The 9,623-nt window shown below is 39.3% G+C and overlaps 1 long non-coding RNA gene across 1 annotated transcript; it reads left to right on the top strand.

Annotated features, from left to right (window-relative positions):
• The first annotated feature begins 2,597 nt into the window (after window positions 1-2,597).
• Window positions 2,598-8,159, top strand: LOC117479821. Its single transcript, XR_004555595.1, has 3 exons — window positions 2,598-2,685; window positions 3,518-3,603; window positions 8,078-8,159. It is a non-coding gene; the product is annotated as an uncharacterized LOC117479821 (long non-coding RNA).
• Window positions 8,160-9,623: the final 1,464 nt, after the last annotated feature.

The raw sequence follows: 9,623 nt of genomic DNA, 5'->3' as shown, positions 1-9,623 counted from the left end.
ACATACTGATATACACCTGAACATCAGCAGGAGAGGACTCTTTAAAGTAGAGACACTACATACTGATATACACCTGAACATCAGCAGGAGAGGACTCTTTAAAGTAGAGACACTACATACTGATATACACCTGAACATCAGCAGGAGAGGACTCTTTAAAGTAGAGACACTACATACTGATATACACCTGAACATCAGCAGGAGAGGACTCTTTAAAGTAGAGACACTACATACTGATATACACCTGAACATCAGCAGGAGAGGACTCTTTAAAGTAGACACTAATGATACTACTGTTACTCACAATCAAAGGGGTTCTCAAATGATGATCCGGATCCATCAGTAGTTCTGAACGAATCGTCCGAGTCTCCTGAACAGTGGCGACTGGTCATTAGGGGCAGGTGGGGCACAGCCCCACCTAGTGTCAGCAGAAAGTATTACAAATAATGATTACAACAATGCAAAAAAAAAAATATATATATATATAAAATATATTTTAAGATCATGTTTAATCATCTGATTCGTCTGTACATTGCTGTTTTAGTCTGTGTTCTTCTAATTAGTGTCTACAGTCACAGTGTGTGCCTATTGAGCTGTTTAGAGCCATGTGGGACAAAACCTGATCATGCCCCTTCCTCTCGCTGTGAAGTCAACGGTGACTGTAAAAACTTCACTGCGCATGCTCAGAGTATTTTGTAATGAAATGTGTGTGGCAAAAAAATAATGACCAGAGGGGCATGGAGCTACCATCCCCACCATACGTCATCTCAAATCATTCAGAGCTGATTGGCTGTAAGTACGTGTGCCGCGAAAAGTGTGGTGTGTGAAGAGGAGACGAGAGAGCTGCAGTGGCGCGTCCTAAAACCAGGAAGTAAGCTGCGCATGGCTTCCCTCGACAAAAAAACAATGAGATTTCTCCAGAGGATTTTAGAAAATAGCTGGAAATAAGATCTGTGGGAAACGTACCTGTTAGATAAATGCACGTTTTGTTCAGCCGGATAACCTCCACATGTCTACCCTACTTATATAATTTTTTTATCATAAATCTATGGATTAGATTTATGATAGACTTTTGAAACTACAAGAACATAAGGAGGACTTTTACAAAAAAGTTATAGACATTTTTGTCCAGAAGGATAGGCAAATGGACTTCATCTTCAAGTCAAGGTAAGACCGCCATTTTATTGAAAATGGGATCTTACTAAGAGAGAACAATTCAATATTTAAATGATAAAATGACATTTTTTGGGTATCCTTTTGTTGAACTGTCTGTTTAAAATTAATCGAAGCATCAGACAAAAAAAGCTTTTGAAAATAATATTATATTTTGGTTTAGGTCAAAATATAATATTTGTAAACCTGAAGAGTCAGTGCCAGTGCCTCACCAGCCATGAACCTCACTGCACGTCACTGCAGAAGCTTATATATAGACATCTAAGTTTTTTGTGCCCCACCACTTTTGTACATATAAAAACGCCACTGCTCCTGAAGCATCTTCATCGTCATCATCATCATCACTGTCGTCACTGTTAAGAAGAATATCTCTAATCTGAGGAGATGAAAAACAAATCATCACTGAGGATCCTTCATAACCAAATCTAAATTTATATGTTCGGACACACCTGCAGATGATAATGGTGTCTCATGAACCAGCTGTCACACTAACTTTATATCAGATTATTAAAACATCTCCTATTGCCTGGGTTACAAATAAAAAACAGGCAAAAAAATTATATAGCCTATATGTATCGACAGAGGTGGGACTTGTACTTTACTTGAGTATTTCCATGTTATGCTACTGTGTACTTCTACTCCACTACAGTTCAGAGGTAAATGATGTACTTTTCCTCCACTACATGTATTTAATACCTTTAGTTACTTTACAGATGTGGATGAATGATGTGAAATATAATCAAGTGTTAAATCAGACGTTAGTTCCACCTGGAGTAAATTCACAAGCTACCCTGCAGTATACAAAGTCATTCAAACTAGCTGCACCTTTACCAGCTTTGAGAACACTTTCATGATCAATCATTATAAAACATATCATATATATTATTCTGAAATGGACCAATCTGCACAATGACTACTTTTACTGTCGCTACTTTCACTATATTTTGATGAGAATACTTTTATACTTTTACTTGAAGAACATTTTGAATGCAGGACTTTTACTGTAACAGAGTATTCCTACACTCTGGTACTTCTACTTTTACTCAAGTACAAGATCTGAGTACTTCTACTTTCAATCAAGTACAAGATCTGAGTCCTTCTACTTTTACTCAAGTACAAGATCTGAGTACTTCTACTTTTACTCAAGAACAAGATCTGAGTACTTCTACTTTTACTCAAGTACAAGATCTTAACATTCTTAATAATACTTCTTAATATTAAGAAGTATTATTATTATTACTATTTGTATTATTGTTCTTATTAGCATTATATTATTGTTATTAGTATACTTAATTATCGTTTTAATAATACTTTTTATTATTATTACTATTTTATTATTGACATATTGCAGTAGCTCAGTTCCTCCAGCAGGGGGCAGTGAAGTGCTTACAGCGTCACCACCAACACAAACACCAACGAAGAAGACGTCAACGGATAATGATTTGAACCTCACTGATGGAAACGCGCTTCATGGAAACAAGTCGAGATATTTAATTCCCTCTAGCGGAGAAGGTAAATATCTACTCACTTTAGCGAGTAAAGGTTGAATCTAAATGTGTGTAAAGTGAACCACGTGACTTCCCCGCCGCTGCTTCAGTTTAGATCTCGTTGTTGGTTAGCTACAGTTAGCTAGCCGATGCTAACTTGCATGTTTCATTGACTGTTGGAGATTTTGTTCAATGGAGGTTAATACGAATGCATCAAATACAGAGGGGGGAGTACTCAGATCTTATACTTCAGTTAAAGTAGAAGTACTCAAATCTTATACTTCAGTTAAAGTAGAAGTACTCAGATCTTATACTTCAGTTAAAGTAGAAGTACTCAAATCTTATACTTCAGTTAAAGTAGAAGTACTCAGATCTTATACTTCAGTTAAAGTAGAAGTGCTCAGATCTTGTACTTCAGTAAAAGTAGAAGTACTCAGATCTTGTGATTGAGTAAAAGTAGAAGTACAATAAAAGTCCTGCATTCAAAATGTTACTCAAGTAAAAGTATTAGTAGAGTAGAAGCACACAGTAGCATAACATGGAAATACTCAAGTAAAGTACAAGTACCTCAGAAGTGTACTTAAGTCCAATACCTGAGTAAATGTACTTAGTTACTTCCCACCTCTGCCAGTCAATGGGAGACGTTGTGGTGAGATAACAGAACCATAGACTTTATATATAAAGAACAGAACACAGTTATCATCACGTCTCCTCAGCATTTGTTAAATAGTTTGTGTTTCTGCTGAACAGGCTAACAGAGTTATGCTATGCTAGGTTGTGTCGCCAGCTAACTTCAACTGTGGAAATGAAATGTGTCTGTGTGTGTGTGTGTGTGTGTGTGTGTGTCCTCCTGGTAGGATTATAGTGGACTGTATCGAGGAAGGAATCAACAGCAGCGTCCGACATGGCTGCTCCAACGTTACAACAGCCCAGTTTCCTGCTGGTGAGTCATTATCACATCATTGATCAATATGTTTTATTGTCATATATACACAGGGGTTAAGTTGGGATTTGATATGTGGGGGGGCGGAGGTCGAGGATCTCATTATTTGACCTTAAGGGATATACACTGTGGCCCTAAAGCAACTGCTCCATTATCTGTATCAAACACACATTGATGCCACCAAATGTCACAATAAAAATAGAAAGTACTACAAATAAACTGGAATTCATTTACATCTTAAATTATTAATATATATACACAAAAAAAGGTTTACAAATATCCAACCTTCAAATTGCTTTTTTAAATCAACACTGCTCTGCACACTTGCTAAAGAACATTTGTGTGGAAATCTCAATTCATTTGTAGGGCTGCGTGAGTATGGCCAAAAATATGGGAGTAAATCTCACTGTAAGCTATTTAATCATCACCAAATTCTGTGTTATTATGACCGATCATAACTCAGCTTTCTGCAGACATACATTTAGCATGGTCTACAGGCCCGGTTTTTGGCGGTCGCCTAGGGCGCCAGATCTGGGGGGGGGGGCGCTGCGCTGGCAGCTCTGGGAGGGAAAAAACATTTTTGACCGTTGGTGCTCATCCTAATTTTCGGCCTTGATGTAACAACATTCATAATTAAGTAAATGTAACACCCTTTTCACCCCGGTTACACTTTTCATTTGCCCTGTACGACGGGCGCTGTAAGTGATGAAAGTGGGGGGTGTTGGCTTATCAGGCGCCCGCTGCTCACAGCCAAAGTGGGCGTGGGAGCGAGCAAGAGAGATAAATGCAATTTATGTGAACAAATATTTCCAAGGCACTCCTTGATAATTATTAGGATAAACAGGTTTGAAATCATTTCAATGTATACTATAGGACAGTAAACCAGACATATCATTTAAAACTTGAGAGATATAAAAATATGCATAAATAAATGTTAACTAGGTAAAATAAGATATGAATGAACAACAAAAATAAAATAAGTTACATTTATTTGTTATTGGCTATGGTAGGTTATTGGTTATGTTCACATATTTGGTTATTAAAATGTAAACCGATCTTTTTCATATGGGTGTTTCTGTTTAGAGTTGTACCCCCTAGATCTAGTCTCTAGTAATGTGTGCTTAAAGTGCTCCAGATTGAAGCATTTTACTTTACATTTTCAAACATTTCTTCCCAGGGGGGCAGACCCCCGGACCCCCCTTGAGGATGTGACGTCCACCCCCCAATTAAAACATGTTCATACAATACTGAATACATTTGAAGCCTTGTTGATGTATATTACCTATGTCAATAAGTTTCAGTTTTTGTAGTGTATTTGTCTTTTGTAGAGATTCTTCATTTATTCTTTATATATTCTATTGTGTATTCCTTGGATACTTTTATCTTTTCTACTGTACGATTGAAGTAAATGTGGGAAGCGTTTAACAACAGCCATTTACTTCAAAGATTTTTGTCAATGTTATTATTATTTTGTTAATCCTGGAAGAATGCCAGAAAAAAAGACATTCTCTTCAAGAATAAAAAAAAACATGACATTATTAATTGTGATAACAAATTAAATAAGTTGTTAACTTAAAGGTGGGGTAGGTAATTTTGGAGAAACCAGGGTTGCGGTCGAATAACCCAAAAATCAGCTCCTAAGTTCTAACCCTATCGTCTATTCCTCTCCTCTGAGTGAAAGGTCACGGGGTTAAGGGATAGTGGATAGGAGAATTCAAAAGGACTTAGGAGAAGAGACTGCGGTACTTTAGAGAATCGACTGCACTTTCACTATCCGACGTGTTTATGATGCGCCAGCGGAGGTCATAAATGTGCGCCTGCTGCTGCTGTGGGGAAACTATGGAAACTACAGTTTTCTATACAGCGGACTACAACATGGATGTTTAATAAGAACGAGGGACTACTGTAAACTCATCTAGAGACTCTGCACCGTGCTCTGATGCTGTTGTTTTATGCTTTATGAACGGGGACAACAGAGAAACATATTCTTCATGACCAAAGTTGGAATTGAAATAAAAAAGGAAAGTGAAACTTATGCTCGTCACCCTCTCCCTCCGGTCCACATTAATACAAATGATCCCAATACGTATGATTGTATGAAAAGATCTTAAAATCAATACAAATGTATTTATTATAAACGTTAGTCCTTAACATCTATCACTGTGTATATCACCATTCAAACATCTTTTAAAAGTTGAACAAACCCCACACAGCTCAGTAAAGACTGTGAAATGTTGACTTTATTTGATCATTTCAGTAAAAACTAACGTTCATATTTCTCTTTTTGATTATAATACTGATGAACGTTCAAAACAAAGCACTTTGGCAACTTACCACATACGTTTTAAAATGCTTAATAAGCACCGTAACTTTCATGATATCATTTCTCGGTCATAATCGGTTGTTTCCGTGAACGGCCGACTGTTGTGTGACGGCAAATGCGGCGGCCGCAAGGCATTGTGGGGCAGCATTTTCTCCTCTCCTTTCGGTTAGGGAGGTCCAGTGGTTCCTAAGCTAAAGGAGGTTATTAAGGAAGTTTGAAACCTCCTTTCCTTTCATTTAGAGAATTCGAACGGCACTTATCATGGCTGCCACTGAGGGACTTCCGGGTCATTTCACTCCGTTAGGAAGGTTCCTAAGAGAAATGGACTATTCGACCGCAACCCAGCTCGAGTGCGCTAGAATTTGAAAATACACAACCGGAAAATCTGCCACTTCCTTCCAGAGCCCCTCCTCCAACACACACGAACGCGCACATGACCAATGAGGGCACGAGATAAGTTTGTGCACAGATGGAAGGCTGACAGGCAGGTAGGCCATCCAGTTATTTTAGCCGGGCCGGCTCAGATGATTGGTCGTGCTTTTTACAGTACTACAGCTTCCTCAGATGATATTTATTTATGGATTTTTTGTCAAAGCACTTCAGATATTCATTGCTATCGGGATGTTAAGAGCATTCCATGGAATATAACAACAAGTGTATCTCGAGCCGGTTTCTCAAACTTACCTACCCCACCTTTAAGTCAGGGCCGGTTTTTGGCGGTCGCCTAGGGCGCCAGATCTGGGGGGCGCTGTGCTGGCAGCTCTGGGAGAGAAAAAAACATTTTTGACCGTTGGTGCTCATCCTAATTTTTGGCCTTGATGTAACAACATTCATAATTAAGTAAATGTAACACCCTTTTCACCCCGGTTACACTTTTCATTTGCCCTGTACGATGGGCGCTGTAAGTGATGAAAGTGGGGGGTGTTGGCTTATCAGGCGCCCGCTGCTCACAGCCAAAGTGGGCGTGGGATCGAGCAAGAGAGATAAATGTAATTTATGTAAACAAATATTTCCAAGGCACTCCTTGATAATTATTAGGATAAACAGGTTTGAAATCATTTCAATGTATACTATAGGACAGTAAACCAGACATATCATTTAAAACTTGAGAGATACAAAAATATGCATAAATAAATGTTAAAATCTCGCCTAGGGCAGCAAATTGGTTAGAACCGGCCTCTCCACACGCACACACACACACGCACACGCACACAGCTGCAGACTCTGCACGAAGGAGCCGCGGTGCTGCAGCTCCTGATCGGAGCAGAGACACACGTTCACTAAGCGGAAAAACGATATCCTGTCACAGAGATCTGCTATTTTAAAGTAAAGTCAACACATATCGACCCTAAATAAAGTCTATATTAAGAACGGGAGATGTTTTAACATATGGCTTAAACAAATGAGCGAGGGTGATGACGTCAGAGCATCGTCCTATGTGTGGGGGCTGAGCCCCGGACAGCCCCGGCACAATTGAACCCCTGTATATACAGTATAACAAGCAGTCGCACTGTCAAATGAAATTCTTACCTTTAGCTCACCACACTTACATATTAAGAAACTATACAAACAATCAAACATGTAAGATAAAAACCAGCGTATAACAAAATGTAAAATAGAAACTGAATTCCTGTCCCAGAATAAAAGTGCATGATGAACCTAAAACTAGATAAGATATATAAACAGCAGGGTAGAGTGTATACATAGATATAACAGTATGAATGTAACCGAATGGGTGCAGTGTGTAAAACAATATAGTGTTGGTGATCATTTCTGTCGTGGATCAAGAACTGGCACAACTAATGCTGCTGTCGTTTAAAATGTCACCCAAATCTGAGTTATTAACATCAAAACTGCTTCAAATATATGAAAATGTGTTGCTTTCGCTAACATATCTTAATTGTAAATAGTTTATAAGCAACCTAAGCTACTCATAAATGACAACAAGTGTTTGAACTCACTCTTGAAGTGTTATACCTTTGTATTGAATGTCCCATATTAGAAAATATCTGAGTGACTTTAAGTGATTCTTCTACTGTCAGATCGATAAGCTGATACCTTTTGTCTGAGTAGTGACATCACAGTTCAATCTGTACGTGTCTCCTGTGATTCTCTCAATATGCTCATGAGTGTCTCGTGATGTTTCTCCAGGCTAATCTGAGAAACGACTCGACCACCAAACCTCTCCTCCACCGGTGCCAGGATCTGGTGAAAATCATCGATGATTATCCTGCAAAGGTACAGAGAACCCCCCCCCCCCCCCCCCGTGTCTATAACCATATCAAGAAATGATGTGTGGAGACACAACTCCCAATGATCAGTCTCTGAAGCTACGCTCGCTCATCACTGGGACACCTTTCTATTAAAACAGTCCGTACTGAAGTCATAGCTTCACGATGTTTAATAACCCAAATAAACAAATGCTAACTTAACGAGGAGCTAACGATCACCCTCTGGGTCAGACTCATACAAACACCAGGTGGACTGAAACCAGGGCTCTCGGCTAACTTCTTTCACCATCCTCCCGGAACCGTCCCGAAATACAATCTAAGCCGTCCCGAAATTAATGTGGACCGTCCCGAATTTAAAATATTAGTTTTTCTACATTATCATTAGTTAAAATCATTCAAGGTGACCTTTAACATAAATAAAACATCATACAAATCATTAGATGATAATTCATCAACCTTTTTAATTGAGTAAATCAGTCAAACACAGAAACAAAGGCCAAATATATTTAAAAAAAACACACAAGCGAGAAAGTTACTCTAATATTGAATCCAAGTTCTATCCAATTATCAAAAACATCCAACACTCTGTCCTGAAGACAGAAGACAGAACCCAGAGTAACCACTAACCAGGATGACAGTCTGTAACACAGTCAGGAGACCTTTACAAACTGCCCCGCCCCCTCGCACACAGACGGGGGAGAGAGCTCTCTCGTCTGGATTGGAAAGATCGAAAATAAGATCGAAAATACATCATAGACGCATTTTGTAGACTTATTGCATATTAGAAACGGAGTTGGCGAAACTAAAACTGCGATATAATGTTCATGTAGCAATAATACATGACATATATGTTTTAAATGTCTCCAGTACCGATAAAAAGTCAGATAACGTCGGAGCTTAACGCTACCACTGTCTTTAATAATTCCGGCCCGGGGCCCGTTTAATACCGGGGCTCGGTACCCATCCCTACATGGGGAGAGACGCAGCATATTGCTAAGGACTAAATACGATGGAGAGTTCTCATCTCAGCCTTATTACCCATAGGGGATGAAGAGGAGTTAGTAAATAAAGAGGCCGGCGCTCCAGGGTTAGGTTCTGCTGTGCGTTTTCGTGATGTAACGTAAACAATTGCAGAATTCCTCCACGGATGCCATTGTCATTGTACATCACTCAACGCGAAATACACACACTCAGTACATAGCTAGACCCAATAATTTGCGGGCCAGGAGTGAGTGAGTGAGTGAGTGAGTGAGTGAGTGAGTGAGTGAGTGAGTGAGTGAGTGAGTGAGAGTGAGAGTGAGAGTGAGAGTGAGAGTGAGAGTGTGAGTGTGTGAGTGTGAGTGTGAGTGTGAGTGTGATTGTGAGTGTGAGTGTGAGTGTGAGTGTGAGTGTGAGTGTGAGTGTAGTGTGAGTGTGAGTGTGAGTGTGATGTGAGTGTGTTGAGTGTGAGTGTGGTGAGTGTGAGT

This window comes from Trematomus bernacchii, unplaced genomic scaffold (genome assembly GCF_902827165.1).
Source record: "Trematomus bernacchii unplaced genomic scaffold, fTreBer1.1, whole genome shotgun sequence".
Taxonomy (NCBI): Eukaryota; Metazoa; Chordata; class Actinopteri; order Perciformes; family Nototheniidae; genus Trematomus; species Trematomus bernacchii.
The sequence above is the reverse complement of the archived record's forward strand: the minus strand, read 5'-3'. Positions and strand labels throughout refer to the sequence as shown.